This window comes from Protopterus annectens, chromosome 13.part0 (genome assembly GCF_019279795.1).
Source record: "Protopterus annectens isolate FY-2018-M chromosome 13.part0, PAN1.0, whole genome shotgun sequence".
NCBI lineage: Eukaryota > Metazoa > Chordata > Ceratodontiformes > Protopteridae > Protopterus > Protopterus annectens.
Genome location: NC_056747.1, coordinates 250985788 through 251004595, shown reverse-complemented (window position 1 = coordinate 251004595; position 18808 = coordinate 250985788). Strand labels below are relative to the sequence as shown.

At 40.2% G+C, this 18808-nt stretch overlaps 1 protein-coding gene across 5 annotated transcripts in view; it reads right to left on the bottom strand.

The window, feature by feature from the left end:
* Window positions 1-18808, bottom strand: part of LOC122787214 (CACN subunit beta associated regulatory protein) — a 366408-nt gene that overhangs the window by 70628 nt on the left and 276972 nt on the right. The window lies entirely within an intron of this gene.

Sequence of the window (18808 nt, the reverse complement as noted above, 5' to 3'; positions counted from 1 at the left end):
TTTCTTAGTACTAGGCCTTCTGGCCTCAAGGATGACGTCCAGCACCTGTTTGCTGAGGGATGCTGGTGGTCTATTCATGGGATAAGCCAGGCATCAAGTTTTAGGGTTTGCAGCTGTGGATGCAAAATCTGTCCCTCCTGCTGAGACAGCAGGGAAGGTGTCTGATGTAGGCGCCAGGGTGGCACTGCTGTCAGACTGCGTAGGAGTGGGTACCAGTGCTGGCGTGGCTAGTCTGGTGCAATAAGAATTGCCCTTGGCCTGTCCTGTTTGATCTTGAGTAGTACTTTTGAGAGGAGGGGCAGAGAAGGAAAGGCATACATTGAGAGGTTTTCCCATGTGGATAGGGCATCCACCTTCCAGGCTCTGCTCTGAGGGTTCCTGTTGCAAAATCTGATCAATTGGTGGTTTTGGGGGGCGGCAAAAAGGTCCACCTCCGGAGTTCCCCACCTCTGGGTTAGAAGTTTGAATGAGTTGGGTTCCAGTTTCCACTCATGAGGATCCAGTAGATTTCTGCTTAAGTCGTCTGCCAGTGAATTTTGCTTGCCTGGCAGGAATTGAGCTTGTAGGTGCACTTGGATGCTAAAGGCTGCGAACCACAAAGCCATGGCTAACCTGCAGAGTGGGTAATAATGAGTCCCGCCCTGCTTGTTTATGTGCCACATAACTGTAGTTTTGTCTGTCTTTATCAGGAGCTGTCCTGGAAGGATAAGGTATTTGAAGACTGTCAGAGCATTCTGTACAGATAGCATCTCTTTTTGATTGATATGTATGGGAATTTGTTCTGGGCTCCATTTGCCTTGAATGCATTTGCCTGCCATGTGAGCCCCCCATGCATAGTCTGATGCATCTGTTGTCAGGGTTTGGGCAGCGAGGGGTTGAGTGAAAGGAAGTCCCTTGTTGTGATTGCATGCTTCTGTCCACCAAAGGAACTCTGCCCTTAGATGAGGTATGATAGGAATCACTGTTTCCAGGTCCTGAGAATGTTGACACCAGAGACTTTTTAAGTACCATTGAAGTTTCCTCATATGCAGTCTTGCACATGGAATTAGTAGAATACATGAGGCCATGAACCCTAGGGCTTGCAGTATTTTCTTTGCAGATAGCTGAGTTTTGTTGGCCATTAGTTTGAAAAAGTTTGTCAGATGGACCTGCTTTTCTGGAGTGAGGAATGCCATCTGGGAAGTTATGTTCAAGCTTGCTCCCAGGAATACAATTTGTTGGCTGGGCACCAGTTGTGATTTATTTTCATTGTTGGCATACCCCAGTGAAGTTAGAAGTCTTTTTACAAATGCCAGGTGCTGAAGTAGCAATTCCTGACTGTCCACCTGAATCAGGCAATCATCCAAGTATGGGTAGATTTGAATATTTCTCTGCCTGCAGTATGCAATGGCTGGAGCCAGGAATTTTGTGAATACTCTGGGTGCAGTAGATAAGCCAAAGGGAAGTGCAGAGAACTGCCCTGAAACGTAGATATTTCCTGCAAGACTCCCTTATGGGGATGTGCAGATACGCTTCTTTTAAGTCTAGGGTGACTAACCAGCCATCTTTGCTTAGCATAGGAAGAAGCTGTTGCAGTGTAAGCATTTTAAATTTTGGGACCACCAGAAAGGTGTTGAGAATTGATAGATTCAGGATAGGGCACCAAGAGCTCTCTTTTCTGGGCACCAGGAGCAGTCTGAAGTAGAAACCCTGTCCCCTTTGTTCTACTGGAACAGGCTGAATAGCTCTGATATGGAGAAGGGAAAGTGCTTGCTTTTGAGCCTCTGCCCACTGGTTTGGAGGAAGGTCTGGCAACCCGCTTGGTGCTGGTAGTGAGTGGAAGTAGAATCTGTATCCCTGGGATACAATGTTTATAACCCATCGGTCCTGAGTAATGGACATCCAGTTTTTTGCATGAAGGGTGGGTTTTCCTCCTAGGGGTGCAAGTACTTGGGCATGGCTGGGAAGGATAATTAGAAAGTCATTCTGAACTTCTTCCATAAGGGGGTGGCTTACCACTCCCTGGTTATGAGGTGGAAACACTCCATTGTTTAGATCTCTGCATACCCTGAGACTGTAGTCTTGGTGGTCTGTTTCCTTTGGGTTTGGACTGAGAAGGCCTGAGAGGGACTGGAAAAGAGCAGTTTTTTGAAGGCCAATGCCTACTGAATCTAGGTGGCTGCACCTGTAAGAAATCTTTGACTGTTTGCTTAGATTTAGCTTTTTCTTCCATCTTTTTAAGCACTTCTGCTTTTGTGCCAAACAAATGCTCCTGATTTAATGGAGCATCTAGTAATTTTGCTTTGACATGTTCAGGCAAGACTTGTTCTTTTAGCCAAGCATGCCTTCTCAGTACAGACCCAGTGACAACAGCCCTGAAAGATGCTTCTAAGGCATCAAACCCACACTGCAAAGTAGGTTTACTAACTTGGTTTGCCGAATGCATTAACTCTTGTAAATCTTTATTTTCTGCACAATCTGGAAGTAACACCATTTTTGTTTAATTAGTTCCATAATACATTGCTGGTACTTCAACATGTGAAACTGGCAATTGAAAGCCCTGATGGCAAGAGTTGCAGAGGTATATAACTTCTTACTCCATCTGTCTAAAGCTCTAGAATCCCTGTCTGAAGGGGTAGGGTTTTTGGCTGTAGTAACCTTAATGCCTTTAGGTCCCTGGGAATGGTCTCTGGATCCACAGTAGGATTTTTAGAGAGACATTTGTGAGAATCAGGTACTCTGTAGTACCGGTCAGGTTTTCTAGGAGCTGGTGGTAAGGTGTCAGGAGTATTACTGGACTCCAAGAAGACGTTGTCTACAATATCCAGGACAGGGGGTATAGCTAGAGGCCTGTGCTGAGGCAAATCTAAAAATTCCCAGAGTCTCTTTTTGGACTGAGGATAGTCCTGGCATTCCCAGCGGAAATGCTCTCTTAAGGTATGCAAGGTTTCACCAAAAGAGAAATCCTCTGGAGGTGAGGCAGAGGGAATGGATTCATCTGCATCTTAATCCTCATAGGTAGATAAAGGTATGTCCTGGTAATCAGGAGGTTCAGAGTCATCAGACTCCTGGTCTGTAGAATCAGAAGGAAATTCAATTATTTGTCTTTTGGCAGGGGGAGTAATAAGGTCTTCAGCCATTCAAAGCATTTGTTTTTGTGGCATGGAAGGATGAGCATCCGCTTTGGACGTTGGTTTTCTAGGCGTAGTGTGAACTCTAGGCCTGAGGAACTCTGTAGTTTTAGTAGAAAACGAAGTTGTCGGTTTAATATGAATATTGGTAGGTTGGAATACACCCTCAGAAGCTGGTGCCTGCACAGCAGCTCCGGACCCATCCAAGGTAGAGACATCCACAGGTTCCATAGTCGAAGAAGCATCTCGTGGCATACTCCGAATGGGTCTCAGCAGAGGCCTGCGAATCTGTAGAAACAGGCATCAGGGGCTGCAAAGGTGCTTCATTGAGTACCGGTAGACTGGTGACAAGCTTAACGGAAGCATTGTTGGCAGGTTTTGACCGATGCAGTCTGTCTCTGTCTTTGTCCTTGCACTTTTTTGGAAGATCAGTAGTTGGATGGCTTATCAAAGCCATTTCGGAATATGGAGAACAAGAGCGAAAGAATTTAGCTACAAAAATAGCCTGACAATGAATGGTTCGGCATTAAACAAGGCAGAAAACTGACGTTGTGGTCTGGGCCTAAATAGGTGACGCAGTAAGAATGAAAATCTCTGTGAGGTATTTGCTTTCCACAGGCAAGACAATTGTTAATTTTTTCCTGACATCAGTTAGAGCAAGAAAAAAGAATCCCCAATGGAGTACTTAGCTTTAGAAGACTTCAGGTCTGAAACTTGAAAAAAATAAAATTTCAGGTAGCAGCCAACCGGCACTTGCAAACTGCTTTGGGCTCCTTCTCAGCAAGAAAGACTGGTGTAATGGTGTCAGCTGCATGTTTTATACCCCTGACGACCTGACGTCATGGAAGAGGCAACAGCATCCGATGCAGAAATCCCAAGACTGGTATTTGGGCTGACTGAAGGCTACCTGCAGGCAGATAATCCAAGTGCGATGACTGCAACAGTGAAACACAAATAACATCTTGAGTTATGTGTTCCCAGACTGGGAGGGAGAGGGAGAGATGCTGAGAAAAGGGGGTGTGGGACAGGCATAGGTGGTAGTCACAGACTACCTGGCTTGTCAGAAAAGGACTGCTTCTGGGAAGGGGCAGACTGAGTGGGCTAAGAAGCAGGAGCTTTCCTAGCCTTCCTCTTACCTCTAGGAGGAGGAGTGTGAGATTGTTTCCCAACAAAAGCATTTTAACAGGATAACCCATTTGTAATTTAGGAACTGGAGACAAAAAAATGTGCCTTAAATCCTGTAACTCTTTACATTTCTCCTGCAGAGACTTGAACAAATTAGCTGCAGCATTCCCAAATAAGGCATCATTATCTAAAGGGTCATCCATAATCTTAGTCTTAAAATCATCAGGGAGTGGTTGAAGCCTCAACCAAGAATATCTCCTCAAGACCAAGACTGAGCCAGATGCAGCAGCTCTGGAAGATGCTTCAGCTGCATTTAATGGAATGATGGACCACCTAAGAAGCCCCCAGAATAGAGCAGAGCTGAGACTTAACTTCAGAATCTGAAAGGTCAGAGAGAAGCTCAGTAGCCTGAGAAAGAAGGGCCAAGGCATCCTTAGTCATACAGGTAGTTGATTGTACAGAAAGTCAGGGTAGTCGTGGTATACACCTTTTACCCCCCAACCTTTCCATAATTCTACTTTCCTTATTAGAAGGGAGTAGTATAGTGGATGGCACAAGTCTGAATGGTTTATCAGCAGCCACAGAAACCACAACTGCATCTGCAGAGGGGAATTTGTAAAGGAATTTACAGTTTACAGTCTTCTGGAACTTTGCAAAACCTATCTGACCTTTTCGGGGCAGGAGGATGAGAATCCAGAGCCTTTGATGCAGAAGAGACGGCATCAAGAAAAGCTGATAAAACAGGAGGCACAGCAGATGGTAAAGCCAAGTCCATCTGAAGTAAATCATAGTATCTTTTCTGTACCTCAGACATCTGAGAGCAGTCCCATTTGAAGTACTCTCTCATTCGTACGTCTCCCCAAATGTGATATCCTCACCAGGAAAATCGTTGCCATTAGATTCTTTCTCGGGGGAAGCATACTTCAAGGGAGTTGTAATCTGGGCAGAGGAATCTGAGGATTCTTCAACTGAGGAATCCTTATCAGAAAGAGCCTGTTCCCTAACCCTTTTGTGAGGGGAAAAAGCTAGAAGGGAGACCTCGAGGGAGGCTTTAAAGCCATGACAGCATTAAACAGGCCTTGTGAGAAGGCCTGCCAGTCAGACGATTATTCCTGTAGGACAGAAACACGTTTATTTTTCTGTTTTTTTTTTAAGGTGGACATCAGGTTTGTGTAAGCTGGAGGGGCCTGATGTAGGCCTACTCCTGTGTACCCACCATCAGAACATCCTTCCTGACTAAGATCTGTGGGATACTTTGAGATCCTTCTGAAACAGTGAGCCTAGGTTCCTCCTATCCATCTGAAGTGAAGTCTGCAAAGTCTCCAAGGATGTGCCAGTAGCTGAATCCCTGATGGCCTCCAAAGTGGTACCTGCCGAGGAATCTGAGCCAGTATCCAAATGGACCTCCAGGCCTTTATCAGCCTCAAGAGGGACATCCAAAAAGGGAGCCACAGCCGAAGTAAAAGGCTTGAGTTCTTAGCCTTCTTCGCAGGCTCAGCAGAAAACCCAGATGCACCCTCCATAACGTTGTGCGCTAACCTTGTAAGCTGCTGATTTTCAAGGTAAATGCTAACAGTGAAAACATGGCTCTGTAGGGATTTTAAAAAAATGCCTGACAGATAGGGCAAGACTTATGGTTGTGGTTAGGCCCTAAGCAGAAAAGGCACTGATTGTGGGTGTCTATGTGGAATTTGTCTGCCAAACTGGCACTTTTTTGGATGACATGTAACCTCATACAAAAGTAATAGCAAAAGGTGAAAAATAAACCCCCAATGGGGCACTTATCTGAATCTTGTACATCAGCAAACAACTTGGGTGAGCAGACCGACAGTCGAAGATGGCATTTGGACTGGTGGCACAGAAGTTCTGAGGATAGTATGTGTGGATGTAAATTTTATGGCCTAAGCTGACTGCCGGGCTATGTGTGATGTCCCTCCTACTCTGCAGTGGTAAAAGGCTTTTGTATACTGGCCAGACATCAGGATCCCCCTACAGCAATCTTCACTCATGAAATGAATACCACAACACAGGAATAGAAGGACATCTACCAAATATTAAATTAATAGTGGATATGCAGATGATATGCTACTCCTGCAATCCAGTACACGTCACTCTGACTTGCAAACCAAGTTAAACAAATTCACTTAGTTATAAACCTGGTCCACATCTCACAGGCTGCTAATTAACCCTAAGAAAACTCATATCATGGTCATTGCCTCAGTCAAAAAGTTACCCTCTATCCTTCCTATTAGCATAACAGATCTTAATGGGAGTGACATACCTAATATGACTGAATAGAGGTACTAAGGCTTTATACTTGACCCTATTTTATCCTTTACCACACATAGAGATTTTGTAAATAATAAAGTCCTTACTCAATTAAAACTGTTAAAAGATAAGAAACCTCCTCTAAACCACTGCTTGCAAGTCCATTTCCAAAAATACTTAACACCGAAATTGAAAAAAGACCTTCCCTTTCTTGTTACTAATTCAGCCCACAATAATCACAGAATATAGACTGCTGAAAATAAGGTTAGCATAGTGCCATATGGACACTTTTTTTTCCAAGTACTCTTTTACAAGATCCTAAACCACGGTCACTGTCCCCCTCTAAGAGTGAAGTTATCTTTATAAGACAGTCCTCATGAACTCAGAAGTACATAGGAAGACGATTTCTCTCCAGTATACCCTTCATTTAAAACTATTGTAGGTGAGAGAGCCTTCTCTAGTCTGGAAGTCCTCCCTAGAACCACCTGCCTGCTGACACACACACACACGGTCTATATTACATAGTCGAAGTTCCATAACTTCGACTGACATATGTTCGGACACAAATGTCTGAAGTTATGGAACTTCGAGTATGAATAAAAAAAATAAAAACAAAAGGAAAAAGAAAATAAAAGAGTATATGCAGGGGGGGCCCTGCACCCCACACCCTTCGCTCTTTAAATATACCAACTCAGAGATCAGGGAAAATTTCCTTTACTGCATTGTAGCGCAACCTCGGAGTTGGTATATTTAAAGAGCGGGGGTGTGGGGGGTGCAGGGGGGCTTGCCCCCTGCATAGACCCTTTTATTTTCTTTTACGTTTTTTTCTTTTTTTTTATGTTTTTATTCATAGTAGAAGTTCCATTACTTTGGACATATGTGTTCGAACATATGTCAGTTGAAGTTACGGAACTTTGACTATGTAATATAGACCCCACACACACATACACAAATAAAAAAATCTAGAAACCATTGAAAGCTTCAAAGATGCATTTAAAGCACACCTCTTTACTGAATCTACCTACAATTACTAGCATGACAATGATTAGGTAACCAATAACCCCATATCATAGGTAATAGAATGGATTTAATTAACAAGGGCGTAGCCAGGCAAACTCTTTGTACTCTACTGAATAAATTTTTTGAGCATCATTATCAACTTGGCTTTTTTCAGGTCATATTATGTCTACAAGTGTCTAAATGAATGCCTTTAACAGCATGTGCAATATTGCTAATCTGAAAACAGTATTTTTAATAGTTTTAGGGGGAACAACTGAAAATGTTACATATATATATTGCATGCTTCGGGGGGGCAGCATTTTGAGAGATGTGCCCATTTTTAATTGATAAGTGTGAAAGAGGGGTAGCAATAAGAGTTTGTGAGTACAAAATGGAATTTGCTTGCTGCACCCCATAGTGTGACATTCTGTATGAGCATATTTCATATGTATACAGGAGTTTTATGTATTACATGGAATATTACACTGCATTTTATGCATAAAGTGGCTTGTATTTTGTATATCTATATATATATATATATATATATATATATATATATATATATATATATAGGTCTACTTTTAAATCCTGAAAGACTGACTTTCAGTATCTCGAGACTTAAACACCAAACACTCACTATACTGGTTTATTAAAAAAACGAATGTCACTATACCGAAAATTCATAATACCGAATTTTCAGTAACCTCCATCACAACATCACAAACACCACCTCCCTACTAAACCCTAACTAAGACACTAAACACACACACACACACCTACAAAAATCTATGCATAAGCATGGGGTCAAGCCCCCCTGCATCCCCCACAACCCCGCTACTTATATATACCAACTCTGAGGTCACACTACCACGAACTACAAAAAATCCCCTACCATTATGCACCATACACTTACTTCGCACATCATCACACATACAAGTGAAAAACACACATACTGCAAATCCAAAATCACACCACCTTCAACAATAACACACACTCACCCATCTAACCCCTCCAACTCCCAAAACTTCCCACAAAACTAAAAAACAAAAAAACCCTACCCAAAATTTGTAAACACTTACAGCCTACCTGAATCTCCATACACAGCCACACATTGTTCACCATCTCTAACTCCCAGACCACAATGCACCAAAAATGCAAACCACAACACACCACACCACCAGCAGATTCGGTAATATAAAACTCGGTAAAGTGCAGTTTCGATTAACTGCACTTTCGATATTTTAGTCTCGAGATACTGAAAGTTGATCTTTCAGTATTTTGAGATTTAAAAGGGATCCGATATATATATATATATATATATAAAATCTTTGTTTTCTCAAAGCACTCTGACTGGATTTTTTAATCTTGTTCTATATACATTGAATGCATGATGGCACTGACTTTTTCCATTTACTCATTCTGTAGTTGAAATTGTTGATTAGTTAGATCCTAATGTATTTTATGCTCTTTAGTTCAGGTCATGGCTGAAAAGGTTCAAGAGACCAGCCCACTTACCTGCAAACAAATAGTAAGCAAATAAATGAATAAATAAAGCTGCTAGAATAATATCCTTTGCATTACTGTGCATTTTCTGAAGGATATGAAATCTGAAACTCAAATGCTTCTCATTATTAAGTGACTTTGTCAGAAAACCACAAATTTTACAAGGAAGAGACCAAAAGTAAGAGACAAAAATCTGGACATTCTGTAAAATTCTGAATTATGAGAGGCATGCAGTGAACCTAATGAAAGAATTATGTAGTTGTAGGCCAAAGATTGTGTTCACCATAAGGGACACTGCTGTTCAATTCATAAATTGAAGTGAAATTAGCTGTAGTTTGATGTCTGTTCCTCAGCTTGATCTTTTTGTGCTGATAGTCTTAGACTGAACTGATGTATTCTTTATCCATTGCAATTAGAAGGAGCTTAGCTGTTAAAAAGCACGTCTACCTAATTCTTTTCCTTAGGGGCCTAAAGTGAATGGCCAATTTTCTGTGCTTTACCAGTTTATTATTCACTTTCAGTGATTGATCTCTAGTATTGCCTAGCACAGGAATTCTGTTTATCTTTATAAATATTAAGACTTATTCATAGATTCATAGACTGTTAGTAGTCTAACGCCCCGGGGGGCTTTCTAAGCCTAGCCAGGTTTTATCAAAATAATAATGATGTCCTTCATCCAAATAAGACATTGACAGCCAGTCATTTATAAGCTACCTCTGTCCATAAGGGACACGGGTGCCAGGCCTGGTGTAAATTTTCTATTTCCCAGCCACTGGTCTAGGTTGCGCTTAAACTGGGTAATAGATGAACTCAGCTTCACATGGATGGGAAGCCTGTTCAATAGAAGAGGCAGTCTGTGGGACTCCTATCTGTCTCTCCAGCATGTTCTGTTTAAGTAACACACAAAATTCAAGTCCTTAGACCTTGTATTTCTGGTACTCTTTGACTTAAGATTATGTAGGAGATTCATAAGTGTGGGGTTTGCGGATGCCTTGCAAGCCAGGCATAGATCACCACTCAGCTATCTATAGGAGACCGAGTAGAGGGAAAGGGTCTTTAAGGAGTTATGCATAAGTCAGGTTTGTTATGCCTTGTGTTCTTTTTGTAAGGAACCTCTGAGGTCTAGTTGTTGCATATGCCTGGTCAGGTACATACCAAAGGGAGCACTGTACCCTATGATTGGTCTGATAAGGGCGGAGTACAGTGGGATAATGACCTCTTTGGACCTAGATGGCATGCTCTTTCTTATAAGTTGTGCAAAATAAAAGGATTTCCTCACCACTGTGGCCACATGGTAGTCTAAGGTTAATGTCTACATGCGTACCCAGATCCCCGACCACTGGGTTGACTCTTAGGGATGTATCATCCACATGGTAATTAGCCGGGATGGTTGACTTCCCAAAGGGTACAATTATGCATTTCTTAGCACTGAGTTTAAGACCAATGCTTTGGCATCATTTGTAAATCAGATTATTCTGTAGGTTTTATGCAGTTTCTAATGGCATATCAACAGGAAATTGCCAAATAGACTTTCAGCATCACATTCCTCCAAAAGACTGTCCTCTGTATTATTATTGATGTTTAGGGATATTCATGATACCAGTAACTGAAAATTAATCTGCTGTGCTAACATTAACAATCAGTAAATAAAGTGTCTGCTGTTTTTTCTGTTCCTTCTCCATTGTTTAAGCAGACATTTAAAGTCAAGAATAAATATCTCATTAAATTGTCAATTTACTGTGCTGGACCACTCTTTCCTTAACTGTTAGAATTTGGACTTCACCCACTCTTCAAATTTAAGTCTGCTCTACTTCTTTATTCTGCCTGCCACACAGGTGCCTCAAAAGATGGTTCTAGAAAAGGAAGACGAGACACACAGTGCAACGATTCCCAGTACAGTTGTTAAAACTGTGTCTGATGTTGGAACATTCCAAACAGAAAGAAAAAAGTAGAGAAATAGCCCAAGGAAGAGAATCTTGAATATCTTAATTTATAATATCCCATTTTTAGAAATGAAATACCCTTTGTCCCAATAATAAAACACACAATTCCCATATCAAATTAATGATTTTGACAGGAAACAGCATAGATGTGGGAGAACCAGTCTGTGTTTGTAGTGACAGGAGACTCAGACTGGTAGTTATTCCTACTTTAAGGAATACAAAAGGGAAGGTGGTCTTTTCATTTTTGGAATACGAGGTACATGGTGTAGATCCTCAGAATAACTGTGAAGCAGATCACCTGCACAGGTAGTGGTATATACCCATGTTAATGTGTCAGAGGGTCTCAGGGAACAAGCAGGCATGAGAGCTAAACTATCTCTTCAAATTGGCTTATTAGTGGTCTGTGAGTGACAGGGTGAACTTAATGGTAGACATCCTGTGTTATAGATAATCAAAACAACTACAACTCCATCACTGGTTCCACAGAAACAAAACACAGCTGAAGAGAGTCATTTTACAAGCAGTAGTGATCAGAAGCCATCCTTTCCTAAGACATGGACAGTGAACTGTTTTGAAGTACACTGTGATTACTGGTGCTTAGGTGTTGTTAGGTATCAGCGCTCTTCAAATACCCAGCAGTACAGCTGGTACTAAGTGGCTCACTGACTGGCAGGTTCATATCAGACACCAGCAACTAAATAAGCATGGCAAATTAATTTTCCCTTCACAGAGGTGGCTCTCTGCCCAGTGTGCAGCTGAGGCATCATTTCTAAAATGTTACACATCTTTTCATCAGTGCCGTACCTGCAGTAGGAAATAAGCACAGGGTTGCTCTGTACTCTGCACTCATTACTGTTCAAAAGGAGTAGTTTAAGCTCATAAAGAAACACAAAGTAGATGTGTCTATAAAAAAATGCAAAAGCTGTACATAGTTTATTTGGATAAAGGCTGTGTAAAGTTTGATTTTGTAAGCTTGCACAAGTGATTAGTGATTTATGTAGATAACAGTCTTTATAGACACGTCTTATCACTAGTCCTTCCTGCATAACTGCCTGTAATAATTTTATGAGGTTGAATTGTTGCCAGACAGAAGTGGCCTTCTGAGTCATCAAAGGCCACAGTCACTGGTGATTCATAAATGGTCTCTGAATGTTCATGGATCCAGCAAACCCAGTCCAAATAATGCAATAAATTACCAGTATCCAAGCAGTGAAGTTTCTTGAGATCCAGGTCTGACCTTGTTCTAAGTAAAGAAGAAAATATATTTTGCACCCCACAGCATGCCTGTAGTACAGCATTGTAAATTTGTTTTGGCAGTAGATTTATATGACTTTAATGGCTTTTGAACTCTGATCAGTAAACTAAACAAACCAAGAATTAAAGTTTCTTTATAAATGGGTCAGTAAGAAAAATCAAATCAAACAGATAAATGTATATTATTTAAAAAAAATAAGCAACATGTTTTTAATACCTTATTATAACATTGCACGAAAGAATGCTGAAATCAATTGGCTACATCACTACAAGCTGTCATGACCAAGTGCAACCTCATAGAAACAGCCTCAACACTGATTACATCCTACATGCTCAGCATTATTGCTAAATATTTTTTTTCTGCCTCTAAAAGCATATTTTTTGGTTATAGAGACACATTCATGCTACATACACACACACACACACACACACACACACACACACTTAAAGCTGCTGTATACATAACTTTCATTTTTTTAATTAATTTATTAATTGAGCAAATGAACTGATCATCATAGACCCTTTAGCTATGATCCAAACTATAAGGACAAGGGTAAATAAGGGTAAAAGCAATATATATGGACACTTTTCAGAATTATCCAGCATGTTTTTTTTTTTTTTAATCTTGGAGGAAACCAGAGTACTTGGAGAAAATCCATGCACATGCTACAAAAAAAATTGACTGGAGATAAGCACTGAACCCTGGACCCTGGAGCTGTGAGCTCAGATCAAGATTTTCACCACTGATTCATTATGCTGCCTCAAATACTAATGTATTAAACACAAATGCTGCTTCATTTTGCCCCAGGTACAATGGACAGAACTGTTCTTTACATTTTTTGATGAGTCTCTGAATGTTACAGTATGCTGATTGCAACCCTTGAAATGTTAGCATATCAGCAACACCCACACTGTTTAAATAAATGGTTAGATGGAATATAAGTCTGCATTTCAGGTTATTATTATTATTATATTATTATTTTGTCCGTGTGATAGCTAATATTATTCAGACCAGTTATTGGGAGCGCATGCATTTGTTACCACAGTCAAAAATATGCTATGCCTAACTCAGAAGATGGGGACATAACATTTAATTTTACTATTTTTCTAACACACCTGCATACCTCTCAACTGCTCAGATTTTTGCAGAATGTCCAGATTTTTGTCTCATATTTTTAGTCTGTTCCTCATAAGATTTATGTTTTTCTGGCAAATCATTGAATATTACAGTCACTAAATAATGACAGACATTTGAATTGCACACTTCATATCCTTCAGAAAATGCATGCTAACACAAAACCTGTTATTCTAGCAACTTTCTTAGTTTATCAGAGCAATATTTAAAATATGTCCCTATTTTTGGGCCTTTGTCCCCCCCCCCCCCCGTTATTTTAGGCTCTGTCCAGATTTCTTGTGCTAACAGGGTGAGAGTTATGCACACCTGCCAGTTACTCACTTTCCTCTCTTAGCATCCCTATGACCATCTCCTATGTTACCCCACTCTGTTTCACAGTTACGATTTCCTACTCCCCAGTCCAGCAGTGTCTCCTTCATTTACAACCAGACAACAGTTTGCTCAAATGCAGGTCATTATTTCTCCCTTAGATGCTTATGTTATCTTGAATGGAGCATTATAACTATTATGTCTCCTTTTATTCTTTCTTACGGTGACTTACAGCTCTTACTTTATTTCCGTCAGTATATGCCACTTTTCATTTAAGCAGCAACTTAGACCATGTCAGTGGCTCAGCACATTGATCATTAGTCTGTGATGCTGGGAAGCTCATATGGCTGTGGGTTGTATTCCTACACCAGGTATTTTGATTTATGTTCACTTATTGACACTGTACTGCAGTACTGGTAATGTTGGTGACATTCAGCTCTGAAATGCTATACTTGAAATAGGCAAAAAAAAAAAAAAAAAAAAAAAGTCAATGCCCTATCTACCTGAACTGGTAAATGTTTTTTTGCACATTTTGACCTCACTATCTGCTGATGATCAGACCCCTCCTAGTCACTCAGTCTGTTTATTCCCCATCACTGGATTGAGGGCCAGTCAGGAAGGACCATCATTTAGTCAACCATCACTGGTGGTTCGTGATTATTTTTTTACAGTTAGCCCTACCTCTCACATGCACCCGGCAAAGCCCTCTGATGGGCACATGCAATGGCCTGATCATGGAGGCCATTCCTTCTCTTCTGCAGGGGCTGTTCCCCCCAAGTGGTCCTGCACTCCCCCAGAGCACTTGGCAATGATTTCCCTGTTCTCCACCCTTAAAATCACAGCATTGTATGTTTCTCTGAATGTGTGCCACCTCCTCCCCTCAGGAGACGTGAGTGGGCCCCACCACTTCATTGCTCTACTCCCCGCCTCACTTTTCTAGTGCCAGAGCTACTAACAAAACCCCAGTCACCTTAGTCAGAGTCAGGACTCCATGTTACTGCACCAGGTCGCTGAGCATCTCATTAAAGGTTGACTGGCACTTACCAAAATGAATAGGGACATTTTCCTCCCCCTCCTGATCAAAGTGTCCTCATCTTTATAGCTATGACATCAGCACTCCCCAGAACACAGGCTGCAAGCTTAATGGAACTATCCCAATAAAAAATAAATAAATAAATAAATTATAGCCTTACTGCACTTTGCTGGTATCATGCACTATATAACACTATATAATGGGCTTCTATAAAGCGTCTTGTGCTGGGGTGTAAATTACAATATACCAAATGACCAACTCTACATCTTAGAATAAAGAGCAAACATGATTTTAACTCAACTCATGGCTTGCACATTTTTTTTTTTTTGGAAAACAACCCCCCAATGCATCTCACACAGCTTCAAAAAGTGAAAACAAAGGGTTACCGGCTCCATACAACAACATATCTGTATTGAGACCCATCTGAATTGAAAACATAACATGGCCTGCAACAGCAAACTTTAAATAAACATAAAATAGTTGTGTTAAATATGATACATCATTACCTCCCTACAATGCTGTTTGATCATCACAAAGCCATCTGGCTTCTTGACAGCTTATGGGAAAAAAGAGATTCACACAAGCCTCCACATAGTGCATCCTTTATGCAAAATAATTTGAGAGAAATATACTTGTCATAATTAGTGCATGCAAAGTAACTCATTCTGTCACTTTCCAATACCAACTTTATCTCATTCAGGGTCACCTGCAGTTAGATCACGTCCTAGAACTCAGTACTATGTCTGTAAAATTGCAGTTTGTGACACTGATAAATACATCATCGTCACTAAAAACATGGTACAAAAGCAAAACCAACCAAAGTAACAAATATCTAAGCACAAAGCACAACAAAGGAATGCAAAAATGCAACCTGAGCACACGTTGTTTAGTGAAGACAAACTGTTACCATGTTCTTTCTTTTACTAAGTGGCTATTTAGCTAAACTAAATATGTGCAGCAATTTAAAAATTAGCAGCAATAAAAAAATAATACTAAGTACCCAAAGACCACACACGCAAAATTTAAATTACAGCCTCAGATACTATAAGATCAACTTTTCATCACGTGCACTGGCAAATGGTGTTATACTAGTCATATATTTACGTTACAGCTTGCAGGTCTGGTGTTTGTTCAGGATATCTGGTGACTGTGTGGTTTTAAATATTCTCTGTGGGTACTCTGGTTCCCTCCTACCTCAAAAAAGCATACTTGTTGACTGGGCACAATAAATTATCCAGTTGTCCATATGCATTTGTATTTACTCCTGCCCTTCTGGCTCGAGTCATTAAAAAAAAACAAAGATCCAGCTAGAACATGCAGCTAACCTTCCAGTAAAAAATAAATAAATGCAGTTAAATAAAAGCATCATGTAACTACACAGTTTGCAGTTGCTATTTACAACTACTAACACAATGCTATACTAATATGTTGTAGTGCATGGAACGATGCAGTTATTTTCCAGTACTGGAAAAAATACAAGCTTGTTAAGCACTTTTTTGACATTATCAAGCTTGTGTTAAGCACAACTAAGCACATTTAAGACTGTCTCTCACACTAGGAATGAACAGGGGATGGCGTAGGCAGGACAAAAACAGCAGCCGAAGGTGAAATAGAATTTTAAATGCTGTTAAAACTTCACTCTGACACACTTCTACTTTGCTCTGGCTAATATTTTGCTCAAAACAGCTTTTAAAATTCTTTGTACTTCAGAGGACAGTTCATTTCTCCTGATTTCTGATAGCACTAAATTGTTTTACCTACTTTGAAAGTCAGTAAAATGATTGATACTCCTACACTACTTTCTTTTTTTGTAACTGGTAGTACATGGATCAGCTATTGCTGCATGCACTTCAATGAATAATGATCAGGTGTCACTGATCAGAACGTATTATATGTTCTTGATGTGGATACCAAGAAATTCTTCTCCCAAGTTTCGCTCTTGAGATAGATTTCTTGATATCCATGTCTCGAACACACACTATGTTGGCTGTGATTAGAGACCCAGTTATAATTCTCTGTGTTTACATATACTATTCAAAATATATAAAACATTACAGCTTTTTTAATACATATAAATACTTGAAAAGGAAAAAATACAAACTTGCAACTGACGGGAAACAAACATTCTTAAAGCATCAGCACCAACAATGAAATGTATCACTGTCATTTAGGTTACAAACGGCCATATAATTACAATAATACATGGTTAGTTTGTGGATTATGCCATGGTATGCTTATGTCTAGCAGTTGTCAGTACCGTACAAGATATAACTGACAAGCTAAGAATGGATTATCCATGTAGTAACTGCTACCAATAACTGTTTATCTGCACCACTGCTCTTTCGTAGTTTGTTTTGCAGACCAGCTTGTGACTGAAAAAGATTCATTACATTAGTCCACTTGGCCATTAAATCGCTATTAAGATTCATATACTAATATTGCCATTCTCACCTGTACTGTGCATGTCTATTAACTGCTGTACATGGTAAGTGTTTGCAAATGAACCAAGATCTGAAGAAATGCTCAGTAAACTCATGTGCACACTTTATGAATACAAGAAAACCCATAAATAAACACCCAGAATGGAAAATTAGTATTTACATTCATTATCTGATTAATTAATTCAGTGACATGGGAGAGGCACAGCCTGTTCTGTCACTCAGTGGAAGCAAAACAGACAGGTTAATCCTGGGCAGAGAGCCAGTCCTTTGCAGGACACACACACACACACACACACACACACACACACACACACACACACACACACACACACACACACACACCTATGTGAAAAGAAAGTGAGCTCCCATCAAAATCCATTGGGGACATGGGAAGGACATACATACTCCACCCAAAAGACCCACTAACTGGCAACTCTACTGTACAACCAAGCATTGTCAGTGAGGCAGGAGCACTAATATTATACCACGGTGCTGTTCTGTGGCATTTACAAAAAAATACACACAACATGTTTTGTGTGTGTATTTCTTTATTCCTTGTTGACTGAGGTAGTCCCACTAGGCTAGTAGCCTGTTTTAAGGGGAGACTCAAGGTGGTTAATTGTACTACTAGACAAAATTGCCATGGCAACAGGGATCTTTCCCTACTATTTTTGATTGGTACCATGGGATCATTTACATTCACCTAAGCTATCACCAACTCAGGTTGATGGGGCCTTGGTTTAATATCTCCTCTAAAGAACAACGCGTTCAAGAGTGCAGCACCCCTTGTACGCTGCACTTCAGTGTCAGAAATCCATCTAGTTGGTATGGGAACAGAACCACAGCCTTCTGCACTAAAGTCAAATTTGTGCTACCTGTTACACTACATACACATTCATATGTGGTAGCAATGCATTTCACTGATTCTCATTTTGTTGACTCATAAATCACTGAATACTCATTTCACTTGAAATTACATTTCACAGAATCACAAGTCATAGAAAAATGTAGACTATACACAATCACTGTTGGTCTAGTTTTTGTTTGTGTACCAGTAGTGATTCACTGTTTTTTCTTTTCTGCATAGTTGTGTGACAATGACATTTGCCACCCCAAATAAAACAACTTTTTAAATACATTTGCTCTAATAAAGTTTTCTGTGAAATCTATTTCTATGAAATGAGTTTTCAACAGAATGTGTTTTCAATAGATTTATGTCAGTGATTTGTGACTCAACAGACAGATTCAGTAAAAATAATCATAGCTGTAAATCTTTATAAATACATACCTGCATATATCCACACACTCAAACACAAACGTGAAACAGTGCACTGAATTAAAATCTTTAGTGGTGACTAATAAATATGATTCCTGAAGTCACTTTTCACGAGTTGTTGCACACAGAAGGAGCTTGCAGTACACAAACATATCTGAATCAATGCACACAAAAAAAAATAATTCAAAGACTTACGCAATGAAGAAGCCATCCAACTTTTCACCCAACAAAGTAGTTAGCATCCCTGTCTCCCAGCTCCAAAATCTATGATTCAGTCTAGAATTTGTTTACTAGAGACTAGAGTGTGCATTTTCTCCCTGCCTCTGAGTGTATTTTCTTTTTCTTGGTATTCCATTTTCAACCCTTCTCCCAAAAATATGCAGACTGATTGGCTACTCTTAAATGCCCTTGA